Raw genomic sequence first — 18,320 nt, 5'->3', positions numbered from 1 at the left:
CAGAAAATTAGCCCACCAGTTGTCCGAAAATGTGCATTATCTGTGCCCCTTTGCCGAGAAGGAGGGAAGATACTATGCCCCAGTACAAGTACAGTGACCTTGTGCAATTTTGGCACTGGTGGACACTGGGTTCCAAGCTACCCTTCTGTCCAAAAAGGCCTTTGATGAACTAAATTCAGGAAGGGAGGAGAATTACCAAATTCCTCTCACATCTCTTCCTGGACAATTTGAGAACTTTGATGGGAAGGAAATTCCTGTCGAGGGGACTGTGGATTTGGACATTAAAATTGGGTGACACAAGGTGAAACACCCGGTCATAGTAGTGACCCCAGAGGGCACCCCTTGTTTACTAGGGAATGACCTCCTGAGAAGGTTGTCACCCCTAATAGATTGCGTAAACAAGGTTCTCTGGACCAAGACTAGCCAACCCATAAAATTGAAAAAGAGTGTCAACCATGTTAGTTTAAACGGCACCTGCCACATGGTTGAACAAAAATCTGACCAAGTAGAATTTCACTTCCAGAACAACCAAATTCCAGACTTGACAGTAATAGCAGTAGGACAACAGACTGGTGATGTGGGTCCTCTCTATTTCTGAAAATCAACCTTCCTTCCAGTTTAAGGTGATATTCCACAATGGAAGGAAACACTCTGAAATTCTTTACCAATCCACAATCGGACATTCCCACTCCTATAGTCCAGAAAGATGAGAAATCAGCTCCGAGCCTGGCTGATATTCAGCAAATTGGGGAACAGCTGTTCATCCCTGTTCAGTTAAATGAAGAGAAGGAATCTGTTCTTGCCTGAGTGTGTGTGCACAACGGTAAGAGCTTCATCAGCGAAGCCATGTTCCGCCAACTACCAAAAGATCCTGCCATTCCCACATTCAAACTGATAGGCAAATGGGAAATGGATCTGGAAACACCCAATTCCAAACATCTCCTGCCAAGCAGGTGTATGCTCACAATCTCCACTGGCAATAAGGGCATTGTCCATAATTGTTGGGTCGTGCGAGACGTCACTGCCACCTTTTACTTAAGCAGTGACATTCTCAATCGCTTTGCCATTAGTTTGGAACTAATAAACTTCAAAGCTTGGTCCCAATTAGCGGATAATCCCATGGGCTTTGATGACCAAGAGAAAGCATTTAAGTCAGCTCAATTGCTAACTTATGCAGTTGAAATTCAGATTGGAGAGGAAGTCACCATCCCAGAAAGGACCCGACAATTCTCCCTGGAAGTGAAAGTTAAAAGAGGACAGAAATTGAAAAACCATGATGCTTATATTCATCTAAATGCTTCTCTCTAACAGCAAGGGTTGGGGGTAAACCCAACGCCATTAGTCAATATAGAACATGACACCATTCCAATAGAGGTGGATAAAAGCGACTTAAAGAGTATCACTCTAGCCGCGGGCACCATTATTGGAATGGCGGTTGATGACCGACATTTCTCCATAGATTTAGGGAATGAACTGTTAGGACCAATCCCCAAGGACTGTTTTGACAGTGAAAGCGATGACAATACAACACCAGACAGGATCTTTACCCGGCACGGGGGGAACTTCCTGGTGTACACTTCCTGCCCTTATGGTAAGGAAGAAGTGACTTGTGACTTCAGAAGGGATGAGGTGATTTTCCAGGTCCATGAGGGCTGCCTTTCCCACCTGACGCCACCAGTTCAAATCAGCACTTTGACCAGGGACTTCTCCACCCAGCTGGAGGAGGCCGCTGAGATAGCAAAACCAGAAGTCTTTCCAGGCTTCAGGCAGATGGTTGAACAGAGAGTCAACCTAGCTGACGCCTGTGTGACTCTGGAGCAGAATAAAAAGCTGAAACAGGTTTTCTTGGATTTTCAAGATCTCTTTGCGGTGGACTCATATGACTGTGGTCGCACCGACATCCACACAACAACAATTATCACGGACCCTGGCATGACTCCAGTGTTTGTGAAGCAATTTTGCTTGCCTCTCACATCAATGGAGTCCCTGACTGAAATCATTAAGAACCTTGAGTCCTGGGGGATAATCCGTCCAGCCCACAGCACCTTCAATAATCCGGTGCTGGGGATATTGTAGCCAAACGGCCAGTGGAGACTCAACATTTTCCTACATAAGGCCATGCCCGACCTGGGTGCAAGGGGTAACCTGGCTTATGTAGATGATGTCCTCATCAAGAGCTCAACTGTTGAGCAACACATAGCGGAGATCCGTTATGTTCTGACACAGTTGAGGGCTGCTGGTGCAAACCTTTCCTTTCAAAAAGCACAGTGGTGTAGAACCTGTGTTAATTTCTTGGGGGATGAGATTACTCCTCAGGGTCTCTGTCTCCAGGAAAGGAAAGTGTAAGCATTTCAGAAACGGAAGGACTTCACAGCTCTGCGGGAACTAAGGAGCCTCCTTCCTTGGACTGACTAATTACAGCAGAAAGTTAATTGAGGGCTACGCAGAGATCACCAGACCACTGATTCATCTTTTGAAGGGGAGTGTCAAGTGGGAATGGTGTCCAGAACAAGCCGAGGCAGTAAGACAACTCAAAAGTAGCCTCTCACAAGTGCCTTGCCTAGCTTACCCTGTCAGAAACAAGGAGTTTTTCTTGGAGAAAGGGTTTTGTAATACATGCTTGACTGCAGTATTATACCAAAAGCATGACAAGGTCAATAAAGTAATCTCCTATGCGAGCAAAACTTTATCCTCTATGGAGGAAAAATTCAACGATTGTGAGAAGGCACTCCTGGCAATGGTGTGGGCATTGAAGAATTACTGCCCGTTTATCCAGGGGGAACACATCATAGTGGAGACTCCACACCAGCCTCTGCAATACCTCCAAAGTGACAGAATCCGGGCCGGAAATGTGAGCAATTCCCGAATTACTTCCTGGATTCTGTCAATGCAAGGCTTTCCTGTGGAGGTCAGATATGGCCAAAACAAGAAGAGTCCCCTCGCGCAAGGTCTGGCTGATTTGCATGATTGTGCCAGAGAAAACTGTCTTGAGGACGAAAGTCTAAAAATCAAGGACTAAATGGAGGCATACCTCGATTCCCCGTACAAAGTCTTTGAAGAAGACAAGTGCGAGGGAATGCCCACTGTCTATGTGGATGGATGCTCTTACCATGTCGACAACAACGGGGAAAAAGAACTTGTGGCCGGCGTAGGGAATGCATGCGTGAATGAATCCCCAGAACCCTCCGCTGGGTACAAAATTGGTCCCTGAAGTAGTCAGGTGGCAGAGTTGATGGCTGTGCGTCAAGCCACTCTCACTGCTGTCCAACATCATCTCCACGAACTGGTCATAATCACAGATTCAGATTATGTACGGAACGGGTTCGTGGAGCACCTGGTTAACTGGAAAACCAGAGGCATGCTATGTGCTAATAACAAACCCTTGAAACATGGGAAGTTAATCCAAAAAACTGATGATCTGGTCACCTTGAATGGGTTGACAATCTACTGGAAAAAGATCAAGGGTCATTCCAAAGTAGAGGGACCAGACAAAACTGGAAAGGATTTAGCTGATCACTTGGCCAAAACCGGGGCCATCCAAGGGGATCTAATAGAGATCGAATCCCTGTTGGGGGAAATCCAGGTCACTGCTATGACTAGGTCCCAGACAAATGCTCACAATGATCTCTCAACTGCATAATGGAGTAAGGAGACCCCAGATGCTGATCTGTTTACGCCTCAAAAAGGGGATCCAATAATTGGTAAGTTTTACCAACACATTGAGGACACTGAGAACTTTCCCCTGACGGATACCGATTACATAGGGAAAGAGGACCTCAGAGTGTTGATGAAATGTCCAAAAATGTTCTGAATCCAAGACGGTTTGTTGGTAAGTAAATCCCAAGCTGGCCATGATCAGTGGGTGGTTCCTACCTCATTCCGAAGCCTGATGTTAAGTCACGCCCATGATGCGGCCATAGCCAGTTCATAGGGGGTTTCATTTAACACTTGAAATCTTAAGACAGGTTGCATACTGGCCACAACTGGGGCAGGACCGCGACCAATACCTGAAGGGTTGTCTTGTGTGTGCACAATTTCAGCCAACGTCCCTCACACACCATGCGCCTCTCCAAAAGAGGGGGATGACACTGCCATGGTCAGATTTGCAAGTCGACTTTATAGGGCCTGTGATTCGCTCCTACAGGGGGAATAAGTACATGTTGACTGTGACATGCTTGTTTACTAAATGGGTGGAATGTCTCCCAGCCCCAACTTCAAGGAAGAAACAGCAGCTGCCCTGATGATAAACCACATCTTTTCGCGTTTTGGACTACCCCAAAGGATTGAACCAGACAGAGGTAGCAAAGTCACCAGCGAAGTAATGACAAAGATGTGGGAGATATTTGGGGTTAAAAGGAAGCTACATATTGCTTACTGGCTAGCCTCTAGTGGGGCAGTAGAACGTTACAACAAAACCATTATGAGCATCTTAAAAAAGTTTGTGGCAGATTCTGGGCCAAGTTGGGATATACGATTACCTCTTGTCTTAATGGCCATCACATCTACCCCTTGATCTGCAACTAAAATGTCACCATTTGAGCTGTTGACTGGACACAGGATGTTGCTTCCCCACCATCTGCTCCACAGGACCCAAGAGCAGACATTGATCAATGCCTCCACAACTCATGAGTTTATATGAACATTTAAGAAAACACCTTCAACATGCTTTTGCCTATGCTCAGCGAAATCTAGAAAGATCAGCCGATAGCATGAAGACCCACTATGACTTGAAGACTACTAGGAAAGAATACAATGTAGGAGACTGGATTTATCTACACAATTTCCAAAGGAACCAGGCCAAACTGCGGAAATTTCTGCCTATCTGGAAGGGACCTTTTGAAATTGTAGACAAGATCTCACCAGTTGCCTACAAGATCTGCATCTCCAAAGGCAGTTTGGCAGAGGGGGAAGATAAGTGGGTCCATATTAATCAGCTAAATTGTTGCCACCCTAGGCACACTCTGCAGCAACTGGAGGAGTTCTCTGGAACCCCAGAGGGGGCCGCTCCAGATTAATAAAATTCCAACCCTAAAATATTCCACATATAGTCTATAAAATACAATAATAAAAATGCAAATGTCTCCTGATTTATAAAATGTATATGCCCACCCCACTACATTAATAGTGGTGGGGAAATGTCTACGAATATGTCGTTGCCTTGTTGCTTTGCCATCCTAGGAGAGATAAACCATGGAGACTGACCAAGGAGGATGACCGGGGACCGGGAGCAAAGGTCCGAGGGCCCCAGGGTATCGCTCAATACTCCCATCAGGACTGGCGAGGAGAACCGATCGATCCACCCCTGATGGAGGATGAGATGCTGAACTTTGCCATTTGTGGAATCTGGAGAAATGATGCGGACATCCCAGTCTTGCGAAGTTCCATCGATGAAAGATCAACGGCCATCGCAAGAGGGGGGCTTGTGGGATGCATCAACCCACTCATCCAATCCCTGCAACAAAACTGTGCATTGCTGGCAGCAGAAACATCAGAATGGCGACTGGAAAGCATGCTGCTCGCTCAAAACCAGCCAAAAATGTGCAATAAAAATCTGAAAGATAGGCTGCCATCCACTTTTGCCAATTTTAGGGGGCACAGGAGATCACTGCCTAAAACAACCATTGGGCCTTCCACAAAGCAGCCTGAAACCACTCACTTGGAAAAAGCAATGCCGATTGCCAAAAGCAACATAGAGCTGTTTGGGAAAATCTTTTCTTGATTGTCAAAAATTGCTAAAATCATGGCTCACAAAATCACCTAAAAGATCCAACCTCTTTGTTGGGTGTTCCACATTACCCTGCTGCAAGAATCCACATCAATACAATGTCAGCAAGAATCATATGCTATCAAGCTAAATCCCCTTTTAAAGATACTGATGTAAAGACAGCTGTCAAAAATGGGTGCAATACCGGTACTCACCACTACCAGAAGCTGGCGTTTTAAAACCATATTCTTTGAAAAACTGAACAACTGAACCCAAACTATGCCAAAGAAGTGAATTCTATCAAAATGCCATATAGAGTGCCACACAGTGATTTCAATGTTGAAAAGACTTGATTTAAAGATATGTTGCTTATTGTGAGTTTATAAATGTATTTTTTTTACAAGGAACTAAGTTGCAATTGACTAGAAGGAATCTGATTTAATTAAAACTTCAAGAGGCCTTATGTCCATGGGAACCCTTCACACCTTGTCCTTCCTACCAACAGGAGAGAACTGTTGTGAGAGGAGGAGATTTCCCCTGCTGGCAGGAAAAAGAGACAAAAGATTCCTTGACTGAATAGAATATGCTAAATTTTGGTGTAACTGTCAACAACAACTGCTCTGGGAGAGACAAGCTATGTGACCTCTGAGTCAGGCCAGATTCTGCGGGCAGAGACAAACCATTGTGGATTCAGAGAGCCCAGCAAATATGTGTTTTATGAAATTGCTTATAAACAAAGCGTACCAAGCTGACAGAAATGTCAAACTTTGAGACGGTTAATATGAAAAATTCACTCACAATTTAAGACTAAGGTGGACGTCGTGCCATGTTCTGAGACCAAACTCCAGGATTTATTAATATTGCAGCTGTAGTGTTTTTGCTATGAACATAAGAACTTACAGTAATATGCCCTGGGAGGATCTGCATGCATGCATCAAATTTGGTGCAGAACAAATATTGCGAAACCCACCAAAAACGTGAATAAGTTGTCATTTCTGAACCCAAGCTTGTAGGAACATGGGACTTGAACAGAGACGTGCCTTCATTAATCTGTGATGTGTATATGTATTATGAACAACTTGTGTATCTGGGAAATATGTTTTTGGAGACAAATCGATTTTCCATGTAAAAGCAGAGGGGAGGGATTTCAGCTAAGCCATATACACAGCATCATGATGACACCTCATGATACGCTGATCATTTTTTCCAGTGAGGGGACAGGATATTCTCTGACCTATCAAATCCTTAGGGGGTTGGGCATGTAGAATTAGCCTCCACACCCACTTTGGAAACACATAAATAGAGACTGCTTAGGACAGATGAGACACACACCTTTCCACTATTCAACTGATTCCTGCGCAGCACCCTGCCGAAAGACTCCAGAGACCAGAACTTAGAATCCAGACTCCAGACTCCAGATCTAGAACCAACTCTAGAACCTTGAAGCAGAGAGGCCTAATCCACAAGCTGAATCCTCTTCAGCAGGCCTCAGAATCTATAACAACCTGATTCTCAACAGCCGGGCTGTGCTGTTTGCTTCTAGCCAAGAACCCTGTGCTAGAACCCAGATCCAGAGAAATCAGTTTGTCTGACCTGTCCGGTGGCGAGAGAACCGCAGCCCTATCCCTTGACCAGATCTTGACGGGGCCCATTTCCATTCCATTCCAAAATTAGGAGTGAGTATCTAGTCTCGAACTGTACAGAACCAATCTCTTAGTTTAAAGTAATCCTCTTCCATTGATTTCAACCTATCCAGAACTGCATTATAGAATCCTGTGTTCATCCTGTTGATTCAAAATCTGTAAGGCGCATCTGTCATTTCTGAAACCTTGACTTTATTTTTGAAAATCTGCCTTCACAAAAACATCCGTATCTTTTGAACCGCCCGTCCTAGAAGCGAAATGTAACTGTCATTTTAAAGCTAAGCTCCACTTCATTATAGTTTGTCCATAATCGCGATTTCCGCACGCGGAAAAATTGCCTTGAATTGCAATTTGGCTAAATTTCATTTCCTGTCAAAATAGCTGTCTCTTGCTTTCCACTGCTGAGTTTTGTTTTCAATCTGATAATCATTCATGAATCATTGCTGGTGTTGACCTGAACCAATCTAAAGTAACTATCACTTATCCTCAATTTCCTTTGGTGAATTAAAATAATTTTAGCATATTTTCCCATCCATTGCAATGACATTCAAAAGCATTTTGACCTGTGTTTTAAAATCATTCCTGCGTCTCTCTAAGCTTGCTGGGGAAACTGGAATTGAACTGCATTCTTGATTGTATTCCTGAAACCTGTGTGCCCTGATTTCCATCTCTTCATATTGCATAGGGGGGAGTGAGTAGTCACAGGGGAAAAAGTGATAATTTTATCTTTTCTTGAAATCATATCAAGTTTATTTGTCTGTTGCATTCTTTCCCATTATTGCATTTCCTTGAATCACATAAAGTATTCTCTGCTACAGTATCCTTAATATTCATACTCCTAAGTGATTAAAGAGAGTGTCAATTTTGTAATATTACCCATTGTTGATTAGCGTCCATATTCATAAGTGTGCTATTCAACAATTATTTTATTCATAAAAGTGTGATATATATATATATATACATATATATATAGTTTAATTCTTCAAATAAACCTTTTACTTTGCAAAAAAAATCTACTTCTTGGCTCAGTGAGGTCAGGGGGATTCAAAGAGAGGGGCGTTATATAAGGGTTCATCATCCAGATTTAAATAACTTTGACATAACAATACATAAAAAAGGGCTTCCATTGGGCATCCCATCCTAAGCATTGATTTAGTTGGATTGCTGGATTGAAGTCACTTACACAGTGGTCGGATCATTTGCCCATTTGACATATCTTGATTACCATTTTGCATATTTTGAAAACCTCCTTGATTATTGTGGAAACCTCCCTGATTGCTCTGCCATCTTCTTCCCCTAAATCCTCATCCCCTCGGGTAAAACCCTGTATTGCCCTGATTATTCTGCTGTGTGTTAGTCACCTGCTGCATACTCGATTCGGCTGTGCTAGTTATCATAGATCCCTCAAGAGCATATTTTGACAATTTCTTCTGCACCAGTTTTGCTTCCTCACCCTTACGTGCAACTTCCTTTTTATGACTCTTTTCTTGCAGCAATTTGCAATAGTGCATGATAGTCAGCTGTATTTCAGCCCTAGGCTTGGACTCAATTCCCACCAATTTCTTGAATTGTGTCTGTACTGGCTCTGACAGCCCTTGGCACAATATATGGTAGAACACAGGTATAGATTTCGTCCAAGATTCATGAGTCTCGAGTACCCATGCATTTTGGAAATTCTGTATATAAATTAACAGATCCTCAGACTCCTTCATTTTTAATGTCATTATAGCTCCCATATCAAGTGTCTGGGTATAGCACTCGTAACGCTTTCCATACTGCGGCTCTACAATTGTTAAATGGAGCTCCGTCATGCGCGGTATTAATTGTGGTTGCACCAGGGTAGCCTGCTCGTGCCCACACATCATCTGCTCTCTCACCAAGCATGGCGATTAGGAGACCCTTAATGTCCCCTATGGCTAAGGTGTTCCCTCCTGTCATTTTTCTAACTCATGTATCCATTTTTCAGGCTCCCGATGTCAGTATTGGAGGCTTGTTTTTCAAATTTTCTCGATCCATGTGTGGCCATGGAATATATTGTGGTCTTTCTGCAGTAAGGGAAATTGGGATACATAGCCCTCTCTCTCTTCTCTCATTTTTCTCCTGTCTATTGCAGGGGTAATGTTCCTGCATCGCCGTCTGCCTGGCAATGTCCTGAGCCTATCTACATAGGGCGTTGAAAAGACACCCCCTCTGGCCGTGAGATACTTCTTCATGTCGGTCTGACTGCGTGGCTGATTCTGATGACTTCGGTGCAGACTCGCTAGTGTCTAACCATCGTACTCCTTTCTTTCATGGGAGTCGTCTTTCGCTCCGTCTTTCTTCCTCATTTTCCTCACGCTCCTCCCTTTCTGAGTCGGACAGTGTCTGTGCCCAACTAGTGCCACTTCTCACGTCTTCTTTGTTTCTACTTATTTCTAGTCTATCCAAGGATAGGTCTCTATTCCCACTACTTCGGGAGACATCCTCAGTGTCGTAAAGCTGAGTGCTCTCCAGGCACTCGTCTTCCCCTGGGGGTGTTTGTTCTAACCCCATTTCATCATATATTTTATTGATCGTTTCTCCGATGCTTCTGGTGTCGAAGTCATCTTCCATATTTGCCCTATATGTGCCTGGTACTGAATCGTACGCATGAAAAAATTCTTCTATGTCTTCCCAATCTACTACTGGAGCGGGTTTCCTAACCTCTCTCCCCAGATATTCAAGATCGTGTGCTCTCTGTCTCTGTTTACTTTCTATGTCGTCATCAAATTCTCTGCGCTTCTTCGCCTCATCTCTTACTCTTTCTTCTTCCTTTTTCTTTTCATTTCTACGTTCATCTGCCCTTCGAATTTCCTCATCTCTTTGTCTCTTTATTCTTTTCTCTCGTATCCTTTGTTCTTCCTCTGACCTTTGCTGTTCCTGTCTGTCATAATTGGTTGCTGCTCTTTGTTTGCGACCGAGCTGTCTTTCTTGCTCTTCGCGATATAGCTGTTCTCGCCTTTGTCTGTCTTTCTTTCTTATTTTTTCATCTCTAAACTCCTTCTCTTTCCCTTTTCTCTGTACATCATCTAACCTCTCCTTTAGTTTTGCGTCATCAATGCCTTTGCCATCAAGTTTCAATAAAATGTGTCCTCCAATCCATTTCTTTTTTGCGACTGCTATCTCATCAGTTCTATCTTCATTTCCCTTCCATCTCTTACCTTCTCTCTCTTTGTCGAGAGATGCGCTTGTCTGTGCTTGATCCCTTCTTTCTTCATCGCGTCTCCCCTTATCCTTTGGGACTGTGGAGGCAATATCGTTATCCTTTTCTTTCCCTTGATTTTCGTCATTACTTTGATCCCTTCTTTCATCATCGCGTCTCCCCTTATCCTTTGGGACTGTGGAGGCAATATCGTTATCCTTTTCTTTCCCTTGATTTTCGTCACTACTATGCGTAGGTTACCTATATGCAGGGTTGTTATACCCTGTGGCTGCTTTAAGCTCTCTCAGCAGGTATAATCCCTCGTCTTTACCTTCATCAACTTTCGTTTGGGATGGGGCGGGTGGCACGGTAGGCATCTCACCCCCCTCTGTGCATACATTAAGTATCCAATCTATTGGCGGCTCCTCTTCCTTTCCCTGTTCATACATTTTCCAAACTTCTAGAACCGCAAGGCGTTTGTCTAATTTTCTGCCCGTGTTTGTGGCATGCAAACATGATGTCATGTGTTGCAAGACGGCTTTAGATAAGGACCCACCATGTGGCCATGGCATAAACAGCTTGTGGGTGGCTCCTTTAACCAACTCTGAACTGTATTTCTTCAGTTTGGGTGCGTGTTTCGGCAACTGTTTGCACAAGTGTGCCAATTGTGTCATATCTTCCATACTTAAATCTGTTCCCTTTCCTCTTATATAGCACTTGTCAACACTTTTGCGTGGCTTAAACAGTTCTAAAAATATGAGCGAGCACCAAACACTGCAAGCTCCAATCCAAATTTTTCACAAAATGTTATACCTTCTAATTTACTTGAAAAACATCAATTCATATATGATATCATTTTAGCTATGCAAGTGCGTAAAATTGAAATCAGTTTTCTCAAGGAAAATATTTCGATGTATGACGTCACAAGAAAAAACATGTAAGACAGACGCTTAACAGACTAGACGAACACCAGCTGGTCACAGATATCTCTGTCTCTAATCATTACCCCTTCATGGAGTCTAAATGTACCCCTTTCACGACATCTTTAACCGTTGTGGTAGTCTAATAGTTCCCTCTTTAGCTGCGACTCTGGGTACACGTGTTTGAAAGCTGCTTGTATTAAAAGCATAGGAATAAGGCGAATCCTTTCACTTTTCAGGTGTCTTCCCGGGTAACCTCTCTCTGCTCTGGTGTCCTCCCCGGTAACCTTTATTTACTCAATTATTCTTCTGTCATTATCCCCTTGTATATATACATTATTCTCTACTTCTAACTATATTTTGTTTTTTCCCACCTCCCTCCTTTACCTTTTCCCTTTACTTGTTCTAAGGAATGCACTTTTCCCAAAATACTGAATCTTTTCACTCACTGTTCGCATGGTTCCTCTCTGGACCCTCGGGATCACCGCCTTTGTTATCGCCTTCTTCGGCTTTTCACCCGTTCAGCTGCCCGTAGGAATGGGAAGGGGTAGCGTGGGGAACATGGGTCCCTTCATGTCCTGTTCTGCAGTTTTTCTTACACTACCACTGTCTACGGGGAGCTTCACAGTCTACTCGGCCCGAATGGCAAAGAACTCGTGATATTGCCGAAGACCTAGAGTTACTTTATGTCGACGGTCAATGGGTTTCTTATTCTAATCGATAAATGATAAACCATGAATCTTTGCTACAAAGTGTACTCCGGAGTCCTCCGGCCGGCCCATAGAGCTGAGGTTTGCACCAAAAGCACTTTAAGACAAGATAGCTGCACCCTTGAGATGGATGGGGGTGCAGATTTACTACTCCAACACCAATCAATAAGGACAACTCAATGGTTTGGCAAAAGGAGTCCGTTTAATGACAAGTACAAAAAATGGGGAATCATGAATATCAGCAGTGATGCGATCGTCCTTCTCTCTGCAACTCCAATGAACTTCATAAAAATCATAGCATTTATACTGAAAACTTGTCATAATTGATGTATAACACTCAAAAGTTAATATGCAATTCTATTGGTTAGGAAAAGGTAACTTTAATATAGGTACTATATCTGTATATGGTAACGGAGTGAGGGGATTGGGTAAACACTGCCAGGTGGGCATATAAGCCCTTCCTTCAAAGATGACTACTGTAGACGTCACTAAAAGTATGACGTCCCATTGGTTCTACTAACTATAGGACCCTAGATTTTTTGGTCCATTGTGATTGGGTTGGCACCAACCCCATGCATAAATTTCCACTTTGCTTAGCAGCATGAAGAATGGTCAGCCAGGTGCAGGGTGCCCCCTAGTTACCCGGCCTTTCTCCAATTAAGGTTACAATCAATCATCACTTCAACAACTATGTGTCAATTATGTTACTGTGGTTGGCCTCAAACCTGCATCTTCTGGCTGGTAAAGTTCTGAAATCTCTCCCCGTGCGGATGCCAAGCGTAGGTGTGAACTCGTGCTTTTCCTCGCTCAGATGGTCGCGTGCTTCCCACACCGTGAAATTGTCTAGTTTCGCTCAATTTGTGCATTTGATTCTTATTCAGCTTGCCACCTGCCAACGCCTCCTTATCTTGAACTTTCAGAGACAGGATATTCTGTTCTTAAGTTTCAATTATATGTAGCTACTGTTTGTTCCTTCTATTGGTATGACCTTGACTCTCCTGGCACGAGTTGCATCTGCCGAGTTTCGATTCAGCAGTCTCTTCTCGTTTTGCTACAATATGAATCTCTGCTCATTCAGCCTTTAGTAGCCTGGGTTGATTCTGCTTTGATTGCAAAGTGGAGTTACACTTATAATACTGTACTTTGTTTTGAGGTAGATTATGTATAATGGTGCTTGCCGCACTATTCTTCTACTTAGCATTGCAAGCCGCATTGTTTTCTTAGCTTTCTTGCAGTTTCAAGCATATGTACATGTGTTAGCTGGTTGACTATCTTCATCCTGTTTACAGCTTAAGCTTATTTGTATTTCATCATCGTTCTCCCCAATATCCTTATTCATAGCGTTTCATCTCTGGGTGTCATTCTCGGGTTGTCATTTCTTCTACTTGTACGTCAGTCTGGGTCCTTGTGACATCACCATTCGTCTTCCATTAAGACCTTTTTGGTTTCTTCTGGGACTGTACTTAGGCAATCTTCATTTCGTCTCATTTGCTGGTAAGGTTTCCTTAATGGATACCTCACTGTCCATGGTTTTCTTGGTATTGGTACTTCAATAGGTGCTGCTCTTCTGATAGGTATTGGGCAGAGCCCTACTGCGGGTCTCTACTGATTTATCTGCTCATCATACGTGACATATTTTGGTGTGAACATTCCTGGTTCTTCAAAATGGGTGACTGGAGTGCAGGACCTCCTCTGCAGTCTCAACTATCAGAATATAGTCCATAGGCACCCCTCTTTTGAGAACGAACAAGGCTAAATGACCTGTTCTTTCGGAAGGTACCCACTCAAGAGTCCGCAGCCACACTTTAGCTCACTGTACCTTTCACAGAAGGGAAATTGCCATTTGCATATCAGTCTTTGTCCCGCCCACATGGGCAGTCCAGCAGCGAAAAGCAATGGCAATTATTTTCTGAATAAGAGTACCAACACCAACCACATGCACGTGTTTCAGCCTTGTTGGGACTCATCAGTGAGGTGGTAGCTGTGCCTCTCTGAGCTATATGGACCTTTCCAATGATGTCATTACACTCACACCATCAAAAAGTCACTATATAGAATGCAATGCTTTAAATCAAATTCCGAGTGTGTGTGTGTGCTAGAAACCAACATTACTGAATTACTTGCAGTAGATTTTCTATAGCGACTACCCTCCAATTTATGGGTAATATGGAAGATTTCATGTCTTCAAAAATCACACCGTCTCTACTGATAGAAGTAAAAAATCACAAGTTATAGTCATTGCTATTAAGATGATCACAAAATATCTGGAGAATGGTGTCCAAACTTTCCAAGATCAGAAAGATATTATCTATGAAACTGACTGATAATGTATTATTCTTATAGAAATCAGTGTTAAGTGATACCAGGCATGGTTGCATTGAAAGATGGCAAATATTGATGTAAACTGTGACACATCCAGAGAGATTGTCACTTCTCCCCAATAGGAGCCACCTGTACGTGGCTATGAAGGCGATTCTGCTATGCTTAACACCCCCTAGAGGACAGGGTAAGTGGGTTGCCTCTGGAGAGGACTCCCCCTTAGGGGACAGTGACCCTGATAGGGCTACACTTAACAATCCTTTTCCGCCTATTACTAATACCTTTATAGGGTATCTAGGAACAAGGGTTTTCAATGGTCACATCTACCCTTTTGTAATGGCTAATTTGGCTTCTGATCTGACCTGGGCTCAGTATCCTGAAAAGACTCAGGGCAGAGGAGTGCCCCAGCCCCCGGGATGAGCCTCCCTGGGATGACCAATTACAGGAAGTCCTCAACAGCGACCCTGGAGTTTAACTGTGCCAAAGGACCAAAAGGATGAGTGGCTAGTGAGAAAGGAGGAACGCCAGTATCATCGGCGAGGCCCCAGACATGCACCAGGAGCATCGTGCGAGACACAGCTGACGGCTGGCGAGACACAGCTGACGGCTGACCGGAGGCCAGAGCACCCCAGAGAGACCCGAGAGCCTCAGAAGGTCGACGCAGAGCCCAGCTGAGAAGTCGTGTATGCAATTCCTTACAGACTCAGCTGCATGACTGAGGGAGACAAGCCTTGAAAGACTGATGCCGAGCCCAGTTGAACAATCGCGTAAGCGGGTCAGTGACAGGATAATAAAACAGATTCAACGAGCATCCTCAAGTACGCGGTGGACCAGCTGGAAAGCGAGACAGGTGAAAGCTAGAGAAAGAAGGATCGGAAAGAGTGGGGAAAGATGAAGAATACTACAGAGGAGGGGATTAAGAAAGATACATTCTCTAGAGTAGGGGAAAAAGATGAAACCCGCAAGGGGGGGGGGTGGTGAAAGAGAGAAAGGACCCAGAATGGAGATAGAAAGAGAAAGTGCCAAAGTGAGGAGTGAGAAAGAGAAATGCCTCAGAGTCGGAAGAAACAGAAAAAGCCCCAGAGTGGGGAGTGAGAAAGAGAAGCACCCCACACTGAGGAGAAACAGAGGGGGGCACGGTGTGGAGATCGAGAAGGAGGAAAGCCCAGAGTGGGGAAAAGAGAGAACACACCCCAGATTGGGGAGTGAGAAGGGAAAGAACCCCAGAGGGGGGAGTGAAAAGGAGAATAAATCCAGAATGGGGAGAGACTGATTAAACCTCTGAAGAGGGATAGATAAAGACGGACAAAACCCTAAGGAAGGGAGACGGGAACATGCCTAGGTTGTGGATCTCTGTATACCAGTGCAGCCCACCAAAAACTGGTTAATTGTTTGAACCTGAACTATGGACACAAGACTTTACTACTTTGGTTGCTATTATGTTCTGATGAAAGGTAGGGAAAGTGGTAGGTTACGTTAGGATTCCGGACAGAGGACTTGTGCATTTCTTCTTGGCATCCTGACAAGCTCTCTTATGACTTTCTTTTGTATTGTAGAGTAGGGTTTATGCATAGGGAAAGATTATTTTGATTGACCAAATAATGAGCCTTCGATAAGGCCTGGTAGTCTGAGTCTTCTTTTCAACCCCCCACAAATCCATGCTCCCATGGCTGCCCCTGATCTTTTTTGGCTATACACATTATTGAATAGAAAGTGGCTGTTTTCTAAAGTGAACTTTATTATATTACACAACATTTCTATATGTTTTAAGTAAGATGTTGAGTGGCTATTCAAAACGGTAATGTCATAAGAAAGCACTTGCTGAATTAAATGTATCTACCATTTTGATTAAAAGTCCACTGTGCAGAAGGTTTGCTGTGTGGGGCCTTCTCCTCTAAATCGGATTCTAACTTTACCTGTGGGCTGCCTGTGGAACCGGCACCAGAATGACCCTCATCTGGTACTCTACCCGTGGGGTGCCTGTGGAACCGGCACCAGAATGACCCTCATCTGGTACTCTAACCGTGGGCTACCTGTGCAGCCGGCACCAGAATGACCCTCATCTGACACTCTACCCGTTGGCTGCCTGTGGAGCCGGCACCAGAATTACCCTCATTTGGCTCTCTGCCCATGGAGTGCCTGTGGAGCCAGCACCAGAATGACCCTCATTCGGCACTCTACCGGTGGGGTGGCTGTGGAGCCAGCACCAGATAGACCCTCATTTGGCACTCTACCAATGGTGTGCCTGCAGAGCAAGCTTCCCTATGACCCTCATCTGGCACTCTAACCATAGAGTGCCTGTGGAGCCGGCATCAGAATGCTCCTCATTTGGCTCTCTATCCATGGGGTGCTGGTGGAGCCAGCACAGTCATGACCCTCATCTGGGACTTTACCCGGGGGTGCCTATGATGCCAGACCCTCATCTGGCACTCTACCCATAGGTTGCCTGTGGAGCCGCCACCAGAATGACCCTCATTTGGCACTCTACCCTTGGGGTGCCTGTGGAGCCGGCACCAGAATGACCCTCATTTGGCTCTCTATCCATAGGGTGCTGGTGGAGCCAGCACAGTCATGACCCTCATCTGGCACTCTACCCGGGGGTGCCTATGATGCCAGCCCCACAATGACCCTCAACTGGCACTCTACCCATAGGTTGCCGGTGAAGCCACCACCAGAATGACCCTCATTTGGCACTCTACCCATAGGTTGCCTGTGGAGCCGGCACCAGAATTACCCTCATTTGGCACTCTACCCATGGGGTGCCTGGGGAGCCAGCACCAAAATGACCCTCATTTGGCTCTCTATCCATAGGGTGCTGGTGGAACCAGCACAGTCATGACCCTCATCTGGCCCTTTACCCGGGGGTGCCTATGATGCCAGACCCTCATCTGGCAATCTACCCATTGGTTGCCTGTGGAGCCGCCACCAGAATGACCCTCATTTGGCACTCTACCCATGGGGTGCCTGTGGAGCCGGCACCAGAATGACCTTCATTTGGCTTTCTATCCATAGGGTGCTGGTGGAGCCAGCACCGTCATGACCCTCATCTGGCACTCTACCCGGGGGTGCCTATGATGCCAGCCCCACAATGACCCTCATCTGGCACTCTACCCATAGGTTGCCGGTGAAGCCGCCACCAGAATGACCCTCATTTGGCACTCTACCCATGGGGTGCCTGTGGAGCCGGCACCAGGATGACCCTCATTTGGCACTCTACCCATAGGTTGCCTGTGGAGCCGGCACCAGAATGACCCTCATTTCGCACTCTACCCATGGGGTGCCTGAGGAGCCGGCACCAGAATGACCCTCATTTAGCTCTCTATCCATAGGGTGCTGGTGGAGCCAACAGAGTCATGACCCTCATCTGGCACTTTACCCGGGGGTGCCTATGATTCCAGACCCTCATCTGGCACTCTACCCATAGGTGGTCTGTGGAACCGCCACCAGAATGACCCTCATTTGGCACTCTACCCATGGGGTGCCTGTGGAGCCGGCACCAGAAAGACCCTCATTTGGCTCTCTATCCATAGGGTGGTGGTGGAGCCAGCACAGTCATGACCCTCATCTGGCACTCTACACGGGGGTGCCTATGATGCCAGCCCCACAATGACCCTCATCTGGCACTCTACCCATAGGTTGCTGGTGAAGCCGCCACCAGAATGACCCTCATTTGGCACTCTACCCATGGGGTGCCTGTGGAGCCGGCACCAGAATGACCCTCATTTGGCACACTACCCATAGGTTGCCTGTGGAGTCGGCACCAGAATGACCCTTATTTGGCACTCTACCAATGGGTTGCCTGTGGAGCCGGCAACAGAATGACCCTCATTTGGCTCTCTATCCATAGGGTGCTGGTGGAGACAG

Source organism: Ambystoma mexicanum, chromosome 1q (genome assembly GCF_040938575.1).
Source record: "Ambystoma mexicanum isolate Mex_15411 chromosome 1q, UKY_AmexF1_1, whole genome shotgun sequence".
In the NCBI taxonomy this organism is placed as follows: domain Eukaryota; kingdom Metazoa; phylum Chordata; class Amphibia; order Caudata; family Ambystomatidae; genus Ambystoma; species Ambystoma mexicanum.
Note: the sequence above shows the minus strand (reverse complement) of the source record.